Source organism: Coregonus lavaretus (assembly GCF_964263955.1).
Source record: "Coregonus lavaretus genome assembly, chromosome: 27".
In the NCBI taxonomy this organism is placed as follows: domain Eukaryota; kingdom Metazoa; phylum Chordata; class Actinopteri; order Salmoniformes; family Salmonidae; genus Coregonus; species Coregonus lavaretus.
Genome location: NC_140014.1, coordinates 38,024,163 through 38,047,484, shown reverse-complemented (window position 1 = coordinate 38,047,484; position 23,322 = coordinate 38,024,163). Strand labels below are relative to the sequence as shown.

The window sequence follows — 23,322 nt, the reverse complement described above, 5'->3', positions numbered from 1 at the left end:
ATGTACCTACTCAGAAATGATTTTGGGCCTGTAGGTCTGACGGACACAATGCTCTATTGAAGCAATGCTCTATTGTGCGAGTCCATTTCATTTATAAGTCCTATGGGACACATTATTGCCCTGGCTGGGGTAATGAGCTCATATCCTTCAGACTTTCTTAAGTAACAGCTATCATTGTTACCTAACGGTATTTTACTGTTGGTTAAACTGATAGGTTCCATTGTCTGCCACCATAGAGACGGAGACGGAGACATAGTGTGCATTCCAAATGCCACCCTATTCCCTACATAGTACACACATTTTTACCAGAATCCTATGGGACCTGGTCAAAAGTAGTGCACTAAATAGGGAATAGTTTCCATTTGGTTGCCATTTGGAACGGACACACAGAGTATTCAGATAGGTTATCTATGTCTACCTCTCATTCCATCCCTTTACTCTGACAGATGTTTTACAGAGTATGGTGTCTCTTTACTGATGACATCACATACGGTACAGATGCTCTGTGTACGTCCCCTCAGATTGATGCTGGTATTCGCGGTCAGAGAGCGAGGCGGTGTCTGCAGTTGCAGACTTTAGTATTGACTTTACCCTTCATTGTGGTGTGAAGTATTGGTCTATTTAGTAATTGGAATCAGCACCACATTGCAGCAAAGGCCAACTCCTGTTCTCCAGTATGGGGTTTGGTAGATTTTTGATTTAGGTTGCTGTCTCGTGCTGTTCTAAAATTGGTTCTGTGTCAGTGGATACGGGTTAGACCTATACCATATTAACAATGAATGAGTTTGATTTCCAGAATCGGTGAGCCAGATATGGCTGTCCAAAATGGCTCTGCCTCTCCAGAAAGTCTTATTGGAGCTGAGCTGTTACAACAGATGAAGAATACCTGCTTAGGCTGCATGTTTAGGCTACAGTCTCAGGCAGCATCCTATAGAATGAAGAGAGAACACAGAGTATCAGTTACTAACCAGGGTTTTTTCTGCCATTTGAAATCCTTGGGCGGTCAGCCTAAACGTTTTTTTGGGTCGCCTAAATGCAGTTTATCACCAACTTCATTGCGATCTTTTCGGCCGAATTCTGAAAAAAATACAGGTTCAGACGCACTAAACCATTCACATGATGCGTTTTTTCCCTCCACTTTCCAGAAATATTTGCATAACGTCACCCAAGCTGCTGCGGTCATTCTCAATGGCAAAATGTTCAAAGTGGCTAGAGAGGACACAGTAATGGGAATCCTATGCTACGGAATATTACGATAGGCTATTCATCCTTGGCTATGGTTCATTCAGTTGCACCCCATTTTAATAAGAAAGGAAACTCAACTGGCACCTGTCGTCATTCCTCGCACATGCTGACCATCATGACGCTTGCTGCCTACAGTTCTTTCTGATTTAACAAGATGAAGTCCAGACAGGCTTATTTTAGGAAACTTTCTGAATGGACATAGAGAATTGGCTAACTCGTACACACACACCCACCCACCTAAGAGGACCCATTGCCTGCAGCGCATCTCACTCAGACACATAAACAAATCACATTTCTCCTTTCCCAAAAATCGTTTTAAAATCCTTTCTGTAGGATATCAAAATCCAGTCTAATGATCAGCTGTTGATACATTTTTGTGAAACAATAGGCGGTTATGTTGACACTACATTTTAATTTGAGTGCTTTATCTAAATCTGTTTAACCACTGGAATCCCCTTACACTTCAGTGTTGTGATGCAACAATCCAGGCAAAATGGGTAGCGCATAGAATGAAAAAGGTTTTATCTGATATTACTCATCCTGATCAGACAGGTTTTTTACATGGATGATACATTGGAGATAATGTAAGAAAATTACTTGAAACAATATGAAACACCAAAGAAACCAGGCCTGGTCTTCATAGCAGATTTTGAAAAGGCCTTTGATAAAGTATGACTAGAATTTATATATAAATTGCTGGACTATTTTATTTATTTAGTAGAATCTCTTATACGATGGGTTAGTTACAGTATGTATAGTAACCCCAAGTGTCAAATATTAAATAAAGGTTACTTCTCAAAATATTGAACTGTCAAGAGGAGTTAAACAATGTTGTCAATGTGTGCCGATGACTCAAGACTTCTCTTAAGTCCCCAATCTTGATCACTGCACAGTGGAGGATCTAGATCATTTATCTAGCCTCTCTGAACTAAAACCTAATTATGATATGTGTACCACATTACGTATTGGATCATTAATAGACAACTTTTACATTACCCTATAGTTTACCAATAAGGTGGTCTGATGGTGAAGGAAACATACTTGGTATTCATATCCCTAAAAATATAAATAAACTCGCTACAACAAATGTCAAAAATAGACAATCTTGCAACCATGAAGAGGTAAATACCTGTATTTATGGAAATATCACCACAATTTAACTCTTTAGTCATATAACAGTTTACTTCTGGCGCTGTCTATCCCAGACGAATCGTAAAAAAAATTATTTCACTATTTGGAACGGTAAGCCAGACACAATTAAACGTGCGTATTTATATAATGAATATGAGTTTGGGGTGGCTAAAATGATTTTAAATATTAAAACATTAAACCACTCACTAAAATCTTCAGGCATAGAAAAGTTATACTTAAACCCGAACTGGTTCTCCAGTAGGTTAGTAAGAATGGCTCAGTTCTTGTAAAGAATATAGCCTTTTTGCCTTTATCCAGATTACAATGTATTTCAATTTAAATTATTATACAAAGTTCTTGTCACCAACAGAATGTTATGTATATAAGGCACACAACCATCTCAGCTCTGCAGATTCTGCTGCAAAGAGACAGAATCACTAAATAAATAAATATGCCATTTAGCAGACGCTTTTATCCAAAGCAACTTAGTCATGCGTGCATAAACTTTTTTGTTGTTGTTGTGTATGGGTGGTCCCGGGGATCGAACCCACTACCTTGGCGTTACAAGCGCTGTGCTCTACCAGCTGAGCTACAGAGGACCACACTAGATCACTTATTCTGCATATTGCCCCTAAAGTGCCTTCAGAAAGTAATCACACCCCTTGACTTTTTCCACATTTTGTGTTAAAGCCTGAATAAAAAATTGATTAAATTGAGATCTTTTGTTACTGGCCTACACACAATACTCTATAATGTCAAAGTGGAATTATGTTTTTTGAAATTTTTACAAATCAATTAGAAATGAAAAGCTGAAATGTCTTGCATCAATAAGTATTCAACCCCTTTGTTATGGCAAGCCTAAAGTTCAGGAGTAGAAATGTGCATAGTTACAAGTTACATAGTAAGTTGCATGGACTCCAGTCTGTGTGCAATAATAATGACTACCTTCTCTGTACCCCACACATACAATTATCTGTAAGGTCCCTCAGTCGAGCAGTGAATTTCAAACACAGATTCAACCACAAAGACCAGAGAGGTTTTCCAATGCCTCACAAAGAAGGGCAACTATAGTTTTTTTTTTTAAGCAGACATTGAATATCCCTTTGAGCATGGTGAAGTTAATTACACTTTGGATGGTGTATCAATACACCCAGTCACTACAAAGATACAGGCGTCCTTCCTAACTCAGTTGCCAGAGAGGAAGGAAACCGCTCAAGGATTTCACTGTGAGGCCAATGGTGACTTTAAAACAGTTAGAGGATAATGGTTGTGATATGAGAACTGAGTATGGATCAACAACATTGTAGTTACTCCACAATATTAACCTAATTGACAGAGTGAAAAGAAGTAAGCCTGTACAGAATAAGAATATTCCAAAATATGCATCCTGTTTGCAACAAGGCACTAAAGTAATACTGCATAAAATGCGGCAAAGCAATTTACTTTTTGTCCTAAATACAAAGTGTTATTTTTGGGGCAAATCAAATACAACACATTACTGAGTACCGCTCACCATATTTTCAAGCATAGTGGTGGCTGCATCATGTTATGGGTACGCTTGTAATCGTCAGGGACTGGAGAGTTTTTCAGGATAAAAAAAGTAACAGGCTGTAGCTAAGCACATGCAAAATCCTAGAGGAAAACCAGGTTGTCTGCTTTCCACCAGACACTGGGAGATTAATTCCTGAGTGGCAGAGTTACACTTTTGACTTAAATCTGCTTGAAAATCTATGGCAAGACTTGAAAATGGCTGTCTAGCAATGATCAACAATCAACTTGACAGAGCTTGAAGAATCTTTAAAAAGAATGGACAAATATTGTACAATCCAAGTGTGCAAAGCTCTTAGAGACTGTTCCAAAAAGTCAAAGGTGCTTCTACAAATTATTGACTCAGGGGTGTGAATACTTATGTAAATGAGATCTGTATTGAATTTTCAATAAATGTGCAAACATTTTGAAAAACATGTTTTCACTTTATCATTATGGGGTATTGTGTGTAGATGGGTGAGGCCGCTCAGGAACATTCAATGTCGTCTTGGTAAGCAACTCCAGTGTAGATTTTGCCTTGTGTTTTAGATTCTTGTACTGCTGAAAGGTGATTTGTCTCCCAGTGTCTGTTGGAAAGCAGACTGAACCAGGTTTTCCTCGAGGATTTTGCCTGTGCTTATAGCTGTATTCCATTTATTTGTATCCTTAAAAAAAACTCCCTAGTCCTTGACGATGACAAGCATACCCATAACATGATGCATCCACCACCGTGCTTGAAAATATAAAGAGTGGTACTCTGTAATGTGTTGTGTTGGATTGGCCCGAAACATAACATAACGCTTGTATTCAGGACAAAAAGTTAATTTCTTTGCCACATTTTTTGCAGTATTACTTAAGTGCCTTGTTGCAAACAGGATACATGTTTTGGAATATTTGTTTTCTGTACAGGCTTCCTTTTCATTCTGTAATTTAGGTTAGTATTGTGGAGTAACTACAATGTTGTTGATCCATCCTCAGTTTTCTTGTATCACAACCATTAAACTCTAAATGTTTTAAAATCACCATTGGCCTCATGGTTAAATCTCTGAGCAGTTTCCTTCCTCTCTGGCAACTGAGTTAGTTAGGACGCCTATATCTTTGTAGTGATTGGGTGTATTGATACACCATCCAAAGTGTAATTAATAACTTCACCATGCTCAAAGGGATACTTAGCGTCTGCTTTTATTTTTACACATCTACCAATCGTTGCCCTTTGCGAGGCATTGAAAAACCTTACTTGTCTGATTGGTTGAATCTGTGCTTAAAATTCACTACTCGATTGAGGGACCTTACAGATAATTGTATGTGTGGGGTACAGAGATGGGGTAGCCATTCAAAAATCATGTTAACAACTATTATTGAACACTTGAGTCCATGCAACTTATTATGCGATTTTGTTAAGCACATTTTTACTCCTGAACGTATTTAGGCTTGCCATAAGAAAGGGGTCGAATACTTATTGACTCAAGACATGTTTTGTTCATTTCAAACAAAATTCTACTTTGACATTATGGGATATTGTGTGTAGATTAGTGATCCAAAATCTAAATTTAGTCAATTTTTTAATTCAGGTTGTAACACCACAAAAAAAAGTAAAGGGGTGTGAATACTTTCTGAAGGCACTGTACATCATGTTAGTGAAAGATTGAGGCTACAAACTGCTAAGTGCAGAGAGACACTGTGACTCGTTACTGACATTTCTATATGTATGGAAGCACAGGCAAACTGATTCTGACTAAAAGTGTTACTTTTTGGTCCTTTAGTTAGGGTGACTCCATGCCAGTGTTGGCGTAAAATATTTTTGGTATCACCGAATGTGTTGGCAACACAGAAACTTCATTGGGGAAAATGATTTTTTTTTACATTTGTATCGCAAACAATTTGAGAAAATCATGATGGAAAGTGGCCATTTTATGCCCTTTGTAGACCTCTACATGCCTCCTGTTAGACCCTATGATCCATGAACCGTACATGAGACAGACAACATCTTGGTGTCATTATACTCCTTATAGGGTGATCTAACATATGGAGGGAGTATGTCTAGATTATGAAATAGTTTTTTATATGAATATCTCAAAAGCACCCTTTGATTTTGCTTATTCTTAGACATCGTTTGGAACAATATACTCTTCAAACACATCATATTTCCAGAGTGGGCTATCTGATACTTTTAACATCGAAATCGACATTATAGATCACTAACCAATCACAGCCCTCCTTTAGGATTGCACATTCAGCAAATTTGATGTACTTGTAGAGTATATTGTTCCGAACAATGTCTTTTTAAAATGAACAAATTCGAAAAGGGTACTTTTGAGATATTCATAAATGTGAACATTTGTGTTTCAGAATCTAGACATACTCCATATGTTAGATCACCCTATAAGGAGTATAATGACACCAATATGTTGTCTGTCTCATGTACGGTTCATGGATCATAGGGTCTAACAGGAGGCATGTAGAGGTCTACAAAGGGCATAAAATGACAAATAATGTCAAACATCCTTCCTCCCCAATGAAGATACTATGTGAGAATTTCCGGGCTAAGCTGACGTGGAATTGCAGCACAGACGGTTTAGTCAGCCCAATCGTTGGCAGAGTTGATAGATTCCATAGAGGATTTTAAAACAAGACGTTAAATAGAGGAGCAGAACAGTGGAGAAGTCAGAGGCAGAAAGAATAGGGGCCAGACGTTATGTCAAAGATGTCTGCCATAATCACAGCGTTTGTGGTTTACTAGATAGGCCTAATTTGATGATGCTACCCTAACTTATTTGGGATGGTCTCTGATGACCTTTATTCTTAGGAATCTGCCGTTATTTGCTCTTTTGTATCTGACTAACTGGCATTTGGAAAAGGACACAGGAACAGCAACAGAGATTGATCCATGTTCTGATTACAGCATTTTGGAACTGTGTCCTTTCGGGTCAGAAGTTTCATTCGGGGATTCCTCACGAAACCAGGACAAAAGACCATGGTATTCCATTAAGTTAGATGATGCAGATATAGGTACAGGCCAGTTAGAATGACCAATGCTTTCTACAACCAGAGAAAGGTCAAATTAAAATCGTTAGAATCCTAGAATTAGATTCATTCTAATTCTATGGAAGGGGATGTGTTGGGGATAAAGGGATGAATCAGAACTGTTTAGTCAAAATAATAACACATGTTATTAGACTTTAGCATGGTAACAGCTAGTGATGGGGTAAAAAAAATCAGCATTGTTATTACATAGGCTTGTAATAAGATCTATTCTCACTATCTGACAGCATTATAAAGTCCATGCTGCTGGTTTGGACACCGTCCTAATTTGATCAATGAAAAATTGATCTGTGTGTTGTAATTCCCAACCGTTGCCTTGTTTCGATGCGTTCAATAGCAGCATAGCACAATCAATCCTAACAGAGCCCTGTAATTTGGTGCCTGTCTGCGTTCCAAATGGCACCCTATCCCCTATATAGTGCACTACTTTTGACCAGCCCTGTGGGCCAATGGCACCCTATCCCCTATATAGTGCACTATTTTTGACCAGAGCCCTGTGGGCCAATGGCACCCTATCCCCTATATAGTGCACTATTTTTGACCAGAGCTCTGTGGGCCAATGGCACCCTATCCCCTATATAGTGCACTATTTTTGACCAGAGCCCTGTGGGCCAATGGCACCCTATCCCCTATATAGTGCACTACTTTTGACCAGAGCTCTGTGGGCCCTATAAAGGGAATAGGGTGCCATTTGGGAGGCGAATAGTCTGTTCTGCAGCCATTGGTCAGTTCGCATGGCCAGGCAGCCAACCTATTAGTGACTGTTGGGGGGAAAACAATCAATACAATTAAATGCCCTTGTAAATGACCTAACTACTGCCTGGCGTCTGGAATGGACAATGTGTCTTACAGAAAACGACAAGCATTAAAGAGGCTATTAAAACATATAGCTTTCATCTCCATCCAAGTAATACGACCGCAGCCTCGGACTCCACTTTCTCAGCGAAGTTCATCTGTGTAGAAATACTTTTGTTTAGGTTTTTATCATTTATTTTGACAAAGACAAGACTTTGAGAACTAAGAGCGCATTAAATAGTCCGTACAGTTAGTTTTAGCTGAAATGTGCAATAAAGGGACCTTGTTGAAGTTTGTTCTAACTGATTTCATTCCCTCTACTCCAGTCAAACCTTTGGTTCTCTACATGCAGGCAGGCGTGGTAGAGAACCTGGTGTTTTTCTGGGGTTTTGTAAGGACTTAACAATGTACGTAGTGAGATTTCTCAGATGAATTGACACGGAAATATTTGCCTTTTGTCATTCCAATGTGAGGCAGCATATGGGAAGTTGTTTGTCCCACCAGACCCCTGGTGGGACATTCCCCCTTTCTCTCTGTCACAACAATGGGACACACTAGCCCAGAACCCCTCTCTCTGCTGCACTGGACTGGTAGTCTGGCACATTCTTAGAACAGAATGGCTAACAACAGTTCTACCATAGAATTGGAATGAGTTCTCTCAATTCTAAAGTCTTCCTCCAGAAGGGTTGGGCTGTTTTGATCTTCTTGAGGCACGCAAGGACAAACAGAACCAGCAGGCTCTTTTTATACAGTTTGGCCCAAGATAAAGTCTGGCTAAATAGGACCTCACAAACACACAGTTCTATAGAAACCGACAGACAGATGTCTTTGTTAGAAAACAAATACAGGATTCAATGGACTTTTTTTTTGTCTTGTTTAACTTGCATGTGTTTCTTAAAACAGCTATTGGCTACTGGGTTATACTGTGCTATATGTGAGAGCCGGTGCAGCAATGGGGATATCCATTATCAGAGACAAATGGAAAGAGTTGTGCATGTTTAAATGACGACGCATCTGACCAAATATCATTATGATGTCATCCAGAGTCACATGTATTTATTTTCCTAGCTATAGCACACAATATTTTAGACAGCAGGTTTTTGCCATGAAAAAAAGATGGGGATACTGGTGTCATCCTTGCCCTACTAGTAGGCCTATAGCCTGCCAGACATTATAATGTAGCCTACCTCTGTCTGTCTGAAGTGTTTTAGTGAGGGACGGACCCATGGCTGAATAGCAGCCTTTAGACTTTCTGCCAGGTCAATCAATGCACCTGGTCTGATCGAGGTGCTCGTGACAGGAAGCCATTCCTGTGTTTCTCATGTTGCGCTACATGTATGTGACATTTAACCATGGCAACGCAGACAGCACGTGTCTGCGGTGTAAAGCCAGAGGGCTACCTCTCATCACAGTGCATTAGTCAGTCTGCATACAAGTCATACCTGGCCTTTTGCTTTTATGGTTTGGGGCCTGTTTTTGATGATTATTCGTCATGCCACAAATCACATCTTGTTTGGGTACAGTCCCTCCTGCAGGGATAACATGTATTTTTAAGCAGTCTTTTAAAAAATTAAAATAAAGATTTATTCCTTTCCAGGGGTTCTTGTCAAAGGTGTTTTTTTTAGTTGAGGTGAATCAATGCATTTCATATGTCACTTATTGGCACAGTCCCACTATATTGTATGGTACTAACTGCAACCAGCAGCACACTCTTGTTATTGAATCGGCTGCCTTTCTGGAGGTAGGCTACCAAAGATGTCTGTTACAGTCCCACGCAATACACAAACTACACTATCAACTGAGCAGATGTAGAGCAAGGGATTGCAATCACAGAGTAGACTGAGAGGAATTATATTCTCTGTTTAGGAGTGCTGAGCGATAAGTGCTTTTTGAGGTCTGTTCGGTTAGATTATAAAAAAAGATTTTGGATGTTTTATTTTTTACAAATGCATTATGTGGATTGAATGCTGTAACAACACATAATAAAACAATTAATAAAAGTCCCATGATAGTAGTGACTGCCCATTACTGCTTATTAACCATCATTTATTTGTATTACAATAATAAAATATATCAGTTGTGTAGTGGGCAGTAATATTTGAATATTAGCTCACAGGAAAAATACCGAATGAAATGGCATTCAAATAATAGAACCAAAGTCGGTCAATTAGATGTAAAAAAAATATATATATCTGACAAAAATGCTCTTTCAGTTAATGGCTCAGCACTAGTCTTCTATTGAACAACCGCATCAGGTCCTGGTCAAAAGTAGTGCACTATGTAGAAAATAGGATGCCATTTGGGACACAACCTAGGTGCTTGATCCAAAGGAAGCTTAACCTGAGCCTCCTACCTCTATAGGCACCCCCTAAAACAGCATTCAGAACTCTTTAAAGACCAACCTCTTAGTGCACTTTTCCTTTCTCAATTCAATGGCCTATGAGTGAATAGCAGTAGTCTAGCTGTTCTTCTGCCCTGATTTATATGCGGTGGGGAAGATGAAGGTTCTAAAGGCCTGCTTAGTATTGTTCCACCATGAAGAAACACCCACAGACAGGGAACCGGCTGGAAAGTGCATCGCAGGAGATTAAAAACAATGTTAACATTTTGAAAAGTTGTAGTTTCTTGGCTCTCTTAAACAGGTACTGAACTAAATCAATTTAATCCCAAATTAAATAAATATTTAGCTATGTATAATCTTAAACAATGTGCGCTTGATTAGATCTAAAACCCAGGTGCAGATTCTCTAGTGTGAGTGCCTTTAGAAAGTATTCACACCCCTTGACTTTTTCCACATTTTGTTGTTACAATGGATTGAATAGTCTCTTTTTGTCAGCTATCAACACAAAATATTCTGTCGAAGTGGAAGAAGAATTCTAACATTTTGTACAAAAAAATAAAAACTATCTTGATTAGATAAGTAAGTGGTCAACCCCCTGAGCCAATACATGTTAGAATCACCTTTGGCAGCGATTGTTGATCATTGCTACAGCCATATATTTTCAAGCCGATTTTAAGTCAAAACTGTAACTAGGCGACTTAGGAACATTCAATGTCGTCTTGGTAAGCAACTCCAGTTTGGCCTTGTTTTAGGTTATTGTCCTGCTGAAAAGGTGAGTTTGTCTCCCAGTGTCTGTTGGAAAGCAGCCTGAACCAGGTTTTCCTCTAGGATAAGGCCTGTGCTTAGCTCTATTCCATTTATTTTTATCCTAAAAAAGCTTCCTAGTTGCTGCCACCACCATGCTTGAAAATATGAAAACACTGAGTGGTACTCAATGATGTGTTGGATTTGCTCCAAATATAACTCTTTGTATTCAGGACATAAAGTTAATTTCTTTGCCATCCAAACTCTGGCAAATTAGTTAGGAAGGACGCCTGTATCTTTTGTAGCGACTGGGTGTATTGATACACCATCCAAATTACTTCACCATGCTCAAAGGGAAAAAATGTAAGGAGTGTGAATCCTTTCTGTGTATCCCTTTATATTCTCTTCAATGCACAGATATAGGTCAGTGACTTTATTTCTTAGAACTGTACTTACATTATACAAGACTCAGTCAGCACCTAGAAATATTCCCAGTAAGAATATCATAATATATTCCTTAGACATCTCTGAAATCACTGCGCAGTAATGCACAGTGTATTGTCGCATAAAGCAATATGCACTGACACAATGTTTTAGGACTACCTCTGTTTGTTCTTTGTTTCATTTTCCTTACGGTCTCTCTTGGAATATGGTCAGGATTCAAACAAACACTGAAACGTCTGCACTGCAACTGACTTTTTAAAGGGGATTTCTGCTTGAGCCCACATCCGCTGCAGTAACAGTAAATGTGATGTCTGCGAAAATGTCTTTAAATTGTCTGGGGGAAATATTTGTCTGTCTGTGTGCAGGTCATTAATCTGCATGGGATTGAATCCCGACACTCTGCCTGTTGTAAACCCTGGACGTGGGAGTTTGGATCTGTAGAACAATAAGCTTCCTGCCGGGTCTCTGATGCAGCAGTGTAACGTTAAGGAAGATTATAAACCATGACCTTTGACCTGTTAAGGTCACGGCTACCGTGCATTGGTCCCTGATGTTGGAATTACAGGACGTTTTAAAAGGCCAAATGCTTTAAGAACTGTCCGTTCATATCTCCTTTAATCACTTAGTGGTCGCCTAGTCGGTCTGTAACACTGCCTCACTACCAATGATGTCTGTGTATACAGTGGGGGAAAAAAGTATTTAGTCAGCCACCAATTGTGCAAGTTCTCCCACTTAAAAAGATGAGAGAGGCCTGTAATTTTCATCATAGATACACGTCAACTGTGACAGACAAAATGAGAATAAAAAATCCAGAAAATCACATTGTAAGATTTTTAATGAATTTATTTGCAAATTATGGAGGAAAATAAGTATTTGGTCAATAACAAAAGTTTCTCAATACTTTGTTATATACCCTTTGTTGGCAATGAAACAGGTCAAACGTTTTCTGTAAGTCTTCACAAGGTTTTCACACACTGTTGCTGGTATTTTGGCCCATTCCTCCATGCAGATCTCCTCTAGAGCAGTGATGTTTTGGGGCTGTCGCTGGGCAACATGGACTTTCAACTCCCTCCAAAGATTTTCTATGGGGTTGAGATCTGGAGACTGGCTAGGCCAGTGATGAAAATTACAGGCCTCTCTCATCTTTTTAAGTGGGAGAACTTGCACAATTGGTGGCTGACTAAATACTTTTTTCCCCACTGTATATAAACCCTGGATTGCTGGTGCTATGTATTGGCCATTGATAGTCTTTGAAGCCACCGGTCGGCCATATTGGCACTCCCCAGTAGGATCAGTCCTCCATAGGAATGAATGGAATTCTACAGTATTTCAATTAAATGTTTCAAGGACAAAATGACATGTATTTAAGTATTTTTGTTGTTGTAGTAGGGACAGTAACATAACACTCCAAGAGAAACAGTAAGGGAAACAAACCAAAGAACCAGCAGAGGTAGTCCTTCCAAGCCAATGCTTTAAGGAAAATGTGTTTATATGTTTTAATTTGTATGTTTAGCTCACATAATATAATTTACAAGTATGCATTAAGGTGTCTAATAGAATAAGTATGTCAAAAACGAATGTAGACATTAATAAATGCATTTAATTTTTACAATGGAGGAGGTGTACCAAGATGGCTGCGCGGTGGCTTCAATACAGCGCCCCCTGTCAGTCATCCAGGGTTTATACACGTCATTGCTCACTACCCTGCAGACACCTTCAGTCAATGAACCCTTTAGTTTGAATGGCCTCGCAGCAGTGTGACTGACAGGACTTTAATATCCCTAGTACATTACTATCCCTGTGCTGACATTAACAGCTTTAAGTAGACCTACTGTATATGATGTAGAGACAAATATGTTCATGCTTCTCTCTGACCAGGATACACTGGAGGTCAGGTTCACTTTATATAAAGGAGGTCATGGTCAGAGTGCCCTATGGAAGTGACGTGAGGTTTTTCAGTAAACTACTCATTATGAATATAATTCTTCTGTCTCCTCTTGACTGTATTCCCCTTTCTGCATCTTGCTCAGTTGAGAATGTAGTTTTGTGTATTGTGAGACTTCCAGTATGGCAAACATACATTGTTTTAATGGCAAAAGTAGTGCACAATGTAGGGAATAGGGTGCCATTTGGGATGCTTGCCAGGCAGCCTCTGTGTGATTGTGTGTTTGAGGCCTGCTACAATGACCTTGGTCAAGTTCCCCTACTCACTAATAATGGAGTCCCTCTTCCTCTCTCTCTCTTCCTCTCTCTCTTCCTTCCTCTCTCTTCCCCTCTCTCTTCCCCTCTCTCTTCCCCTCTCTCTTCCCCTCTCTCTCTTCCCCTCTCTCTCTTCCCCTCTCTCTTGCTCTTTCTCTCTCGCCCCCCTCCCCCAGAGATATATTTTTGAGATGGGCCGTTTTAGCAGGGTTAGAGAGTTGATATAGTAGAGCGTTTTCAGTCGGTGAAGCAGAAAGCAGCTTCTAATACAGCTAGGGGCCATACTGCAGATTAAGCGCCATTACTGGAATCCAGATCGCACTCCTCTGTTTCCACACATTAGTCCTGTTTTCATTTATTTATACTATGCATATTTCATAAGGTATTGAATTATTGGGGGAGTTGAATGTTGGCGTGCATTTGTTTTATACTGTATAAGCAAAATAGAAGCAGGTATGTAAACATCTTTGTTTAAGTGGATAGATCAGTCATGAAATATGTTTTTTCCTTATTTACATGGACTTACATTAAGGGCAATTCCAATATATTTTTTATTTTATCTTTTTTTGTTCTTTAAAAACAATACAATACAAATGGCTACTCCCATCAGTGGGTTCTCTGGTCAGTGGGTGCGCCCACCCCGAGTCGGCGGCAAGGCCCCGCCCCCGGCCCAAAGGGATTTTCCAAGGGCCGGAAAAGCGAGCATGGAAGTGAGCGTACCCATAACCACCAGGACCAGCACACACACCGCTCACAGCATGAAACCAAAACATAAATAGTGAAACACAAAACATACAATAATCCCATCCTCACCCCTGATTTGAGGACCTCAAACATTTATACTGCACATTTGTGTATATAATAATAATAATAATAATAATAATAATAATAATAATAATAATAATAATAATAATACAATTATTCCAACACTCATCAATTCCACCCTTCAGAAAGCCACAGATCAACCAGTCTTTCCAAATAAATATTAATTCTACCATTTTCCTCTCACAATACATCCCTCCATTCTCCCATGATGTCTCACTAGGGACTTGAACTTCCCATCTGCAACATTTCTGCTGAAATTGCCCCCCCAAAATATACATTTTACCCAAGAGCACAATGATATTTCCTATTGACTGACTGGTCCTTCAAAATCCTCCAGCAATACAGTTTGCAGGTCCACCCTCACCTTGATATTATGGCATAACAACCATACCTGGACCTGACTCCAAAAACAAGCCACAGGTGGACAGTACCAAAAGATGCTCTATTGATTCTGTTTCCGCAAGAGTCTGCACCGGTCTGACTGTTGAATACCCCGTATATATACTGAGCATTCTTTTTGTAGCTAGAATTGTATATAATAGCTTAAATTGAAAATAACAAATGTATGCATCAATTGTTGTTTTGTATATCAGTTCATAAACCCGATGCCATAGTATTGGGACATCGCAAATCTGTTCTTTAATTCTATGTGGCAAATTTGTCAACCCTCTTGACCGTAAGTGAAACTGATACATTTTACCATTTTATAGTAGTCATTTTAAGCCATTTATGATTTTAAATTGGTGGCAAACAAACTAATTCATTTATTTCTCTTTTAAGTAATTGCCTTTTCCATTTTTGTGGCAGAGCTGCGATGAGTTGGTTATAATTTATTGCGCATACATCTCCACACACCTGGATTAATTGGTTGTATGACATAATTCTACCGTTTTGTTGTTTACGATGTAATTCATTAACATGATACCTTTCTTTTATACCGTCTCCAAGAAAATTGGTTTATTCTCTATCAGTACATTGGGGTTTTGCCACATTATGTACTGTAATATAGCTTCTGCCTCTTCTGGAGGATAACATTGGAATTGTAGCCAACTTTGTATAGCTTCATTTATAAAGGAGGATACTTTAAACAGGGTTCCATTGTCAATCCACCGGAAATTGATTAGTTTTAATCTGTATAACAGCAAAGAGTCCCCTTTTAAACATCGGATGTGCCTCTCTTAGTAGCCTACTGGATAAAAACCTGTTTGGATTTAGATATAGTTTTGGTATAATATAAGCGTTGAGAGAGGTTTAATGCCTTGATATTTAATAGTTTTAGCCCTCCAAACTCATGTTCATTATATAAATATACCCGTTTAACTTTATCTGGTTTTCCATTCCAAATAAAAATACATATTTTTTTGGCTCTCACAACTTACATTATCCTGGAGTGAGTAGAGTCATGAATATATATGTAAACTGTGATGTCACTAGAGAATTAATCAGTGTAATTTTCCCATAGATGGACAGTTGTTTCAAGATCTTAGCTATTTTGCCAAGTTTTCTGTCAAAATTGATAGTTGCAAGATCATTCAACTTTTCAGGAACGTGTACACCAAGCACATCAACTGCACCATCCGCCCATTTAATCGGGAGACCACATGGCAATTTTAAAGTCTTTAAGAGACCCAATCTGTAATATAGTACACTTATCATTGTTGGGTTTTAGTTCTGATGTGCCATTCTGTTACCAAACTTTGCATCTGCACTGTTGAAGTAAAAAAAAATTAAATGTGGATATTATTGAAAGTAGTCCTTTTGCATAGAGTTTGTTTAACTTTGCAATCATTGGTTTTTGTTTGACATACATTTTAAAGTGAAAAATCTGAGTCTCAGCATCGCTCTGTTACCATGGAATTGCCCTTAAGGTCACACCAGTTTCTGTTCAAGTCCCTGGGAAGATGTTGATTTAGAATGAACTTTGCAGTTCTGAAGTTATTTCTGTGATTAACTTCTGACTACTATATCGGTGGAAATGGTAATTGTGAAAGTGAAAATTAACACTGTCACTCTCTCGAGAGAGAGAGAGCCAATGATAGCGTTTTAACACCCAATATTTCACACTATTCACAGTTACTGTGTGCTGTTATCAGTTTGACTTGGACTGAAATAGGTGCCGGTACTGTTTTTACATTTTAGGTGCAGGAGCTCCACAATACTTTAGAGCTAATATTCTATAAGCGGATCAGGAGCTCAAGCAGTAGAAAATGTGAGGTGCCGGTACGCCGCTCTGGTGAGCTCCTGCCCAAGTCGAGCACTGGCTGTTATCCTCTAATGATGATGACGAAAGCGTTATCTGGACGGTTTGTGGGGACGTCGTCATGGCAAATGGAAATTCTGAGTGAAGCTAGGCTACCCTGTATTTACAGCTGTGTTCAGGAGTATTAGCCTCTACTGGTCAAATGAAGGCTCTTTTTTAATATATATTTTTTATTCCAAAAAAGAACGACGTGTAGTATACTCCGCAGCTCAACAACAAATCATCACCGGTTTATGAGGTGCATCCACAAATAACTTTATTTCCCTTTTGGCTTGGATTTGCTCAGGAGTTTTATGCACTTTGACTTGTGATGTAGTTTTATGAAATATAACTTTGTGTAGTGCCTTTTTGTTTGTTGTCGGTTCTGAAAAATAGGCCAGGTTGGGTTTATAGCCTATACATTATACAGTATATCACAGGAGGCTGCTGAGGGGAGGATGGCTCATAATAATGGCTGGAATCGAGTGAATGGAATGGGATCAGCCACATGGAAACCATGTGTTTTGAGTTCGATTACACGCCATTTATTCCGTTCCAGCCATTACTATGAACTCGTTCTCCCCTTATGTATATAAAATGTACCAGGAGGTGGTAATCGTCTTTCTAGTGGTCTTGTGACTCAAACGTCATCTCTGTCATCTCTGTCTTACATTTACATTTTAGTCATTTAGCAGACGCTCTTATCCAGAGCGACTTACAGTTAGTGAATACATTTTTTATTTTATTTTTTATACTGGCCCCCCATGGGAATCGAACCCACAACCCTGGCGTTGCAAACGTCATGCTCTATCAACTGAGCTACATCCCTGCCGGCCATTCCCTCCCCTACCCTGGACGACGCTGGGCCAATTGTGCGCCGCCCATGAGTCTCCCGGTCACGGCCGGCTGCGACAGAGCCTGGATTCGAACCAGGATCTCTAGTGGCACAGTTAGCACTGCGATGCAGTGCCTTAGACCACTGCGCCACTCAGGAGTCTAGTGCCCTTGCCCAGTGCCCTTGGCAACATGTTGCCCCAGGCACAGTTTACAATGAGATTGGAATGTACACTACGACAGACACGGTAAAGTAATATGGCCTAAACATGAATCGATGGCTCTGTCAAATGCTGTATGGGTATAGCACTAATAACCCTGTTTTGTAAGTCGGTGCATACGCTTTATCTTGCCCGAGGCACTGGGCGGGAGAAGTTAGCATATTTTAGACAATCCCATTGGTCTTAAAGTTAAAAACGTTGCCAAGGGCACTGGGCAAGCGGAAACTACTCTCTACCTAAGCTAAAGCGACTGAGGGAAGAGAATATTGTCATTAGATTGGGGGCTATTTCACCATAGCCCCTTTCTTGATTCACTGCTAAGCAGTCTCCAATCCTTTTGTGCATTTTGGGCAAGTGAAAGAGCACAGTAAGACATGGATACTGTATATGTGTAAATATCGTGCAGCATTTGGCTGTGAGCTAGTGATTCGGATAAGTGAGACATGTTGAATGAAGATGTAATAAAAGCCAAGCAGATGCTTCAGAATATCACTGACTGTATAGGGGATTATCTATATGTTGCTAATCCCATTTGTGTGATATGCTGGCACTTTAAGTCTGTTTCACTGCAGGGCATACAGTAGCGATTAAATATATGCCACTATGTGACATTTATCTATCAATGTCTCTGGGTTAATCTTTGATTCTCTGCACTTTTAAACTTGAACTTTGCACGTTGACTTCCATTATGTTTACACTGGCATTGGTTAAATACAGAGTACTGTATGTTTGAGGAACAGTATCTCAATATCTTCTCCAGCTATTCCAGTCATTCCCAATTTGCTGTCAGAGGCCTCCCCCACACAGAGCCATAGATGGTCTTGGATAAAGCAGATCTGAAGAGGGTCGTTGTGACTGTAGATGGTCTTGGATGGATCTTAAAACGGGCGCATAATTGTGTAGATGGTCTTGCCTACTTGAATGGACTGGAGAGGGTCTGTCAACATGACTGGAGGAGCTTCCAAGACCAGCTTTCATGCTGTAATAACATCACTCCGACAGCCTCAGTCACCACGTGGCCAATTGCACAAGCTGAAAACAAAAGGTCAAAGACCCCTTGTGCAAAAAATGCATCATATTATTGTGACCTACTTTCACGTCCTTCTGAGGCCGCGTCTAAAATGGCTTCCTATTCTGTATAAAGTGCACTACTTTTGATCAGAGGCCTACGGGCCCTGGTCAAAAGTAGTGCACTGTATAGGGAATATGGTACCATTTCGGACACACCCCTTCTCTCTCTCGGAGTCTACACATCCTCCTCCACACAGCTGGAACACACTGTGGAGCTTCTTTCATGTTTTCAATTTACCATGAGAAGTCGTATGACGCTTGCTGCAAATGGTAGAGTACATCCACGTGTAATGAACTGTAAGCTGGGTTCTAGGCTGTGCCTTACAATGCGTGTGTTTTTAATCTATTTGATCCATTCTGACATACACAATAAGCAATTTGTAGGTTATTCATAGTTGCACGATGAAATTGAAATACTGGGATGCATTTTCTTTTTAGCCCTATTGGTGCTTATTTTGTGATAGACTGTAAATAGTGTTATGTTTTTATGCAATGCAAACCATGCATAACGTAATCACTTAAAGAAAGGGCGAACACTTTTCATAAGCAGAGCTTCTTGTGCTATTTTGTTGGCGTTCCCACTATTTCACCTCAAGATTCTTGTCGCCATGTTCATCATCAGTGAAAAAAAATAAAGGGAACACTTAAACAACACAATGTAACTCCAAGTCAATCACACTTCTGTGAAATCAAACTGTCCACTTAGGAAGCAACACTGATTGACAATACATTTCACATGCTGTTGTGCAAATGGAATAGACAACAGGTGGAAAATATAGGCAATTAGCAAGACACCCCCAATAAAGGACTGGTTTTACAGGTGGTGACCACAGACCACTTCTCAGTTCCTATGCTTCCTGGCTGATGTTTTGGTCACTTTTGAATGCTGGCGGTGCTTTCACTCTAGTGGTAGCATGAGATGGAGTCTACAACCCACACAAGTGGCTCAGGTAGTGCAGCTCATCCAGGATGGCACATCAATGCGAGCTGTGGCAAGAAGGTTTGCTGTGTCTGTCAGCGTAGTGTCCAGAGCATGGAGGCGCTACCAGGAGACAGGCCAGTACATCAGGAGACGTGGAGGAGGCCTTAGGAGGGCAACAACCCAGCAGCAGGACTGCTACCTCCGCCTTTGTGCAAGGAGGAGCAGGAGGAGCACTGCCAGAGCCCTGCAAAATGACCTCCAGCAGGCCACAAATGTGCATGTGTCTGCTCAAACGGTCAGAAACATACTCCATGAGGGTGGTATGAGGGCCCGACGTCCACAGGTGGGGGTTGTGCTTACAGCCCAACACCGTGCAGGATGTTTGGCATTTGCCAGAGAACACCAAGATTGGCAAATTCGCCACTGGCGCCCTGTGCTCTTCACAGATAAATAATAATAATAATATGCCATTTAGCAGACGCTTTTATCCAAAGCGACTTACAGTCATGCGTGCATACATTTTTTTGTGTATGGGTGGTCCCGGGGATCGAACCCACTACCTTGGCGTTACAAGCGCCGTGCTCTACCAGCTGAGCTACAGAGGACCACAGAGGACCAGATGAAAGCAGGTTCACACTGAGCACATGTGACAGACGTGACAGAGTCTGGAGACGCCGTGGAGAACGTTCTGCTGCCTGCAACATCCTTCAGCATGACCGGTTTGGCGGTGGGTCAGTCATGGTGTGGGGTGGCATTTCTTTGGGGGGCCGCACAGCCCTCCATGTGCTCGCCAGAGGTAGCCTGACTGCCATTAGGTACCGAGATGAGATCCTCAGACCCCTTGTGAGACCATATGCTGGTGCGGTTGGCCCTGGGTTCCTCCTAATGTAAGACAATGCTAGACCTCATGTGGCTGGAGTGTGTCAGCAGTTCCTGCAAGAGGAAGGCATTGATGCTATGGACTGGCCCGCCCGTTCCCCAGACCTGAATCCAATTGAGCACATCTGGGACATCATGTCTCGCTCCATCCACCAATGCCACGTTGCACCACAGACTGTCCAGGAGTTGGCGGATGCTTTAGTCCAGGTCTGGGAGGAGATCCCTCAGGAGACCATCCGCCACCTCATCAGGAGCATGCCCAGGCGTTGTAGGGAGGTCATACAGGCACGTGGAGGCCACACACACTACTGAGCCTCATTTTGACTTGTTTTAAGGACATTACATCAAAGTTGGATCAGCCTGTAGTGTGGTTTTCCACTTTAATTTTGAGGGTGACTCCAAATCCAGACCTCCATGGGTTGATACTTTTGATTTCCATTGATAATTTTTGTGTGATTTTGTTGTCAGCACATTCAACTATGTAAAGAAAAAAGTATTTAATAAGATTATTTCATTCATTCAGATCTAGGATGTGTTATTTTAGTGTTCCCTTTATTTTTTTGAGCAGTGTATTTGTGGGTGTGTAGCAGTTACTTACTTCAGTGCTCTTGGCATAATTATAGATTGTTAATCTGGAACCTATTAATGTATAGCACACGATCCCGAAAATATCCCCCCAAAATATTTTCTACATTGTAGAATAATAGTGAAGACATCAAAACTATGAACACATGGAATCATGTAGTAACCAAAAAGGTGTTAAACAAATAAAAAAATATATTTCATAGTAAGAGGGGACTTAGGTGGGCGCCTAAAGGTGGGCGGAGCAAAGTTCCTTTGTGTGAAGGCATATAAAAAGTGTGTGTGTTTTGAGCGGGAGAGCGCTCTCATTGAATAAAAATGCTGATCCCTTGCAGACTGGAGAATTGTTTAAATTATTCTTAACTAGAGTCTTACACCCTCTGGGGATTATTCAAAGTTTGAGTATTAGAGAGATAAATTATTGTGACAACTTTAAAAGTTCTTGTAATGTTCCATATTGACAGACCTTCATGTCTTAAAGTAATGATGGACTGTAATTTCTCTTTGCTTATTTGAGCTGTTCTTGCCATAATATGGACTTGGTCTTTTAACAAATAGGGCTATCTTCTGTATACCAACCCTACCTTGTCACAACACAACTGATTGGCTCAAATGCATTAAAAACACATTAATTTTTAACAAGGCACACCTGTTAATTATCTTGGCCAGGTCGCAGTTGTAAATGAGAACTAGTTCTCAACTGGCTTACATGGTTAAATAAAGGTTAAATAAAAAAAAATGAAATGGATTCCAGGTGACTATCTCATGAAGCTGGTTGAGAGAATGCCAAGAGTGTGCAAAGCTGTCATCAAGGCAAAGAGTGGCTATTTGAAGAATCTCAAATCTCCAATAAATGTTGATTTGTTTAACACTTTTTTGGTTACTACATGATTCCATATGTGTTATGTCATAGTTTTGATGTCTTCACTATTATTCTACAATGTAGAAAATAGTAAAAATAAAAAAAAACCTGGAATGAGTAGGTGTTCTAAATATTTTGACTGCTACTGTATGTGTGTATGTGTATATTTATGTGTGTGTATATATACAGTGGGGATAAAAAGTATTTAGTCAGCCACCAATTGTGCAAGTTCTCCCACTTAAAAAGATGAGAGAGGCCTGTAATTTTCATCATAGGTACACGTCAACTATGACAGACAAATGGAGAAAAAAATTTCCTGAAAATCACATTGTAGGATTTTTAATGAATTTATTTGCAAATTATGGTGGAAAATAAGTATTTGGTCACCTACAAACAAGCAAGATTTCTGGCTCTCACAGACCTGTAACTTCTTCTTTAAGAGGCTCCTCTGTCCTCCACTTGTTACCTGTATTAATGGCACCTGTTTGAACTTGTTATCTGTATAAAAGACACCTGTCCACAACCTCAAACAGTCACACTCCAAACTCCACTATGGCCAAGACCAAAGAGCTGTCAAAGGACACCAGAAACAAAATTGTAGACCTGCACCAGGCTGGGAAGACTGAATCTGCAATAGGTAAGCAGCTTGGTTTGAAGAAATCAACTGTGGGAGCAATTATTAGGAAATAGAAGACATACAAGACCACTGATAATCTCCCTCGATCTGGGGCTCCACGCAAGATCTCACCCCGTGGGGTCAAAATGATCACAAGAACGGTGAGCAAAAATCCCAGAACCACACGGGGGGACCTAGTGAATGACCTGCAGAGAGCTGGGACCAAAGTAACAAAGCCTACCATCAGTAGCACACTACGCCGCCAGGGACTCAAATCCTGCAGTGCCAGACATGTCCCCCTGCTTAAGCCAGTACATGTACAGGCCCGTCTGAAGTTTGCTAGAGTGCATTTGGATGATCCAGAAGAGGATTGGGAGAATGTTAAATGGTCAGATGAAACCAAAATAGAACTTTTTGGTAAAAACTCAACTCGTCGTGTTTGGAGGACAAAGAATGCTGAGTTGCATCCAAAGAACACCATACCTACTGTGAAGCATGGGGGTGGAAACATCATGCTTTGGGGCTGTTTTTCTGCAAAGGGACCAGGACGACTGATCCGTGTAAAGGAAAGAATGAATGGGGCCATGTATCATGAGATTTTGAGTGAAAACCTCCTTCCATCAGCAAGGGCATTGAAGATGAAACGTGGCTGGGTCTTTCAGCATGACAATGATCCCAAACACACCGCCCGGGCAACGAAGGAGTGGCTTCGTAAGAAGCATTTCAAGGTCCTGGAGTGGCCTAGCCAGTCTCCAGATCTCAACCCCATAGAAAATCTTTGGAGGGAGTTGAAAGTCTGTGTT

At 40.3% G+C, this 23,322-nt stretch overlaps 1 protein-coding gene across 2 annotated transcripts in view; it reads left to right on the top strand.

Moving 5' to 3' along the window:
* LOC311103075 (SAM and SH3 domain-containing protein 1-like) overlaps nucleotides 1-23,322 on the top strand; it is a 90,183-nt gene that overhangs the window by 1,480 nt on the left and 65,381 nt on the right. The window lies entirely within an intron of this gene.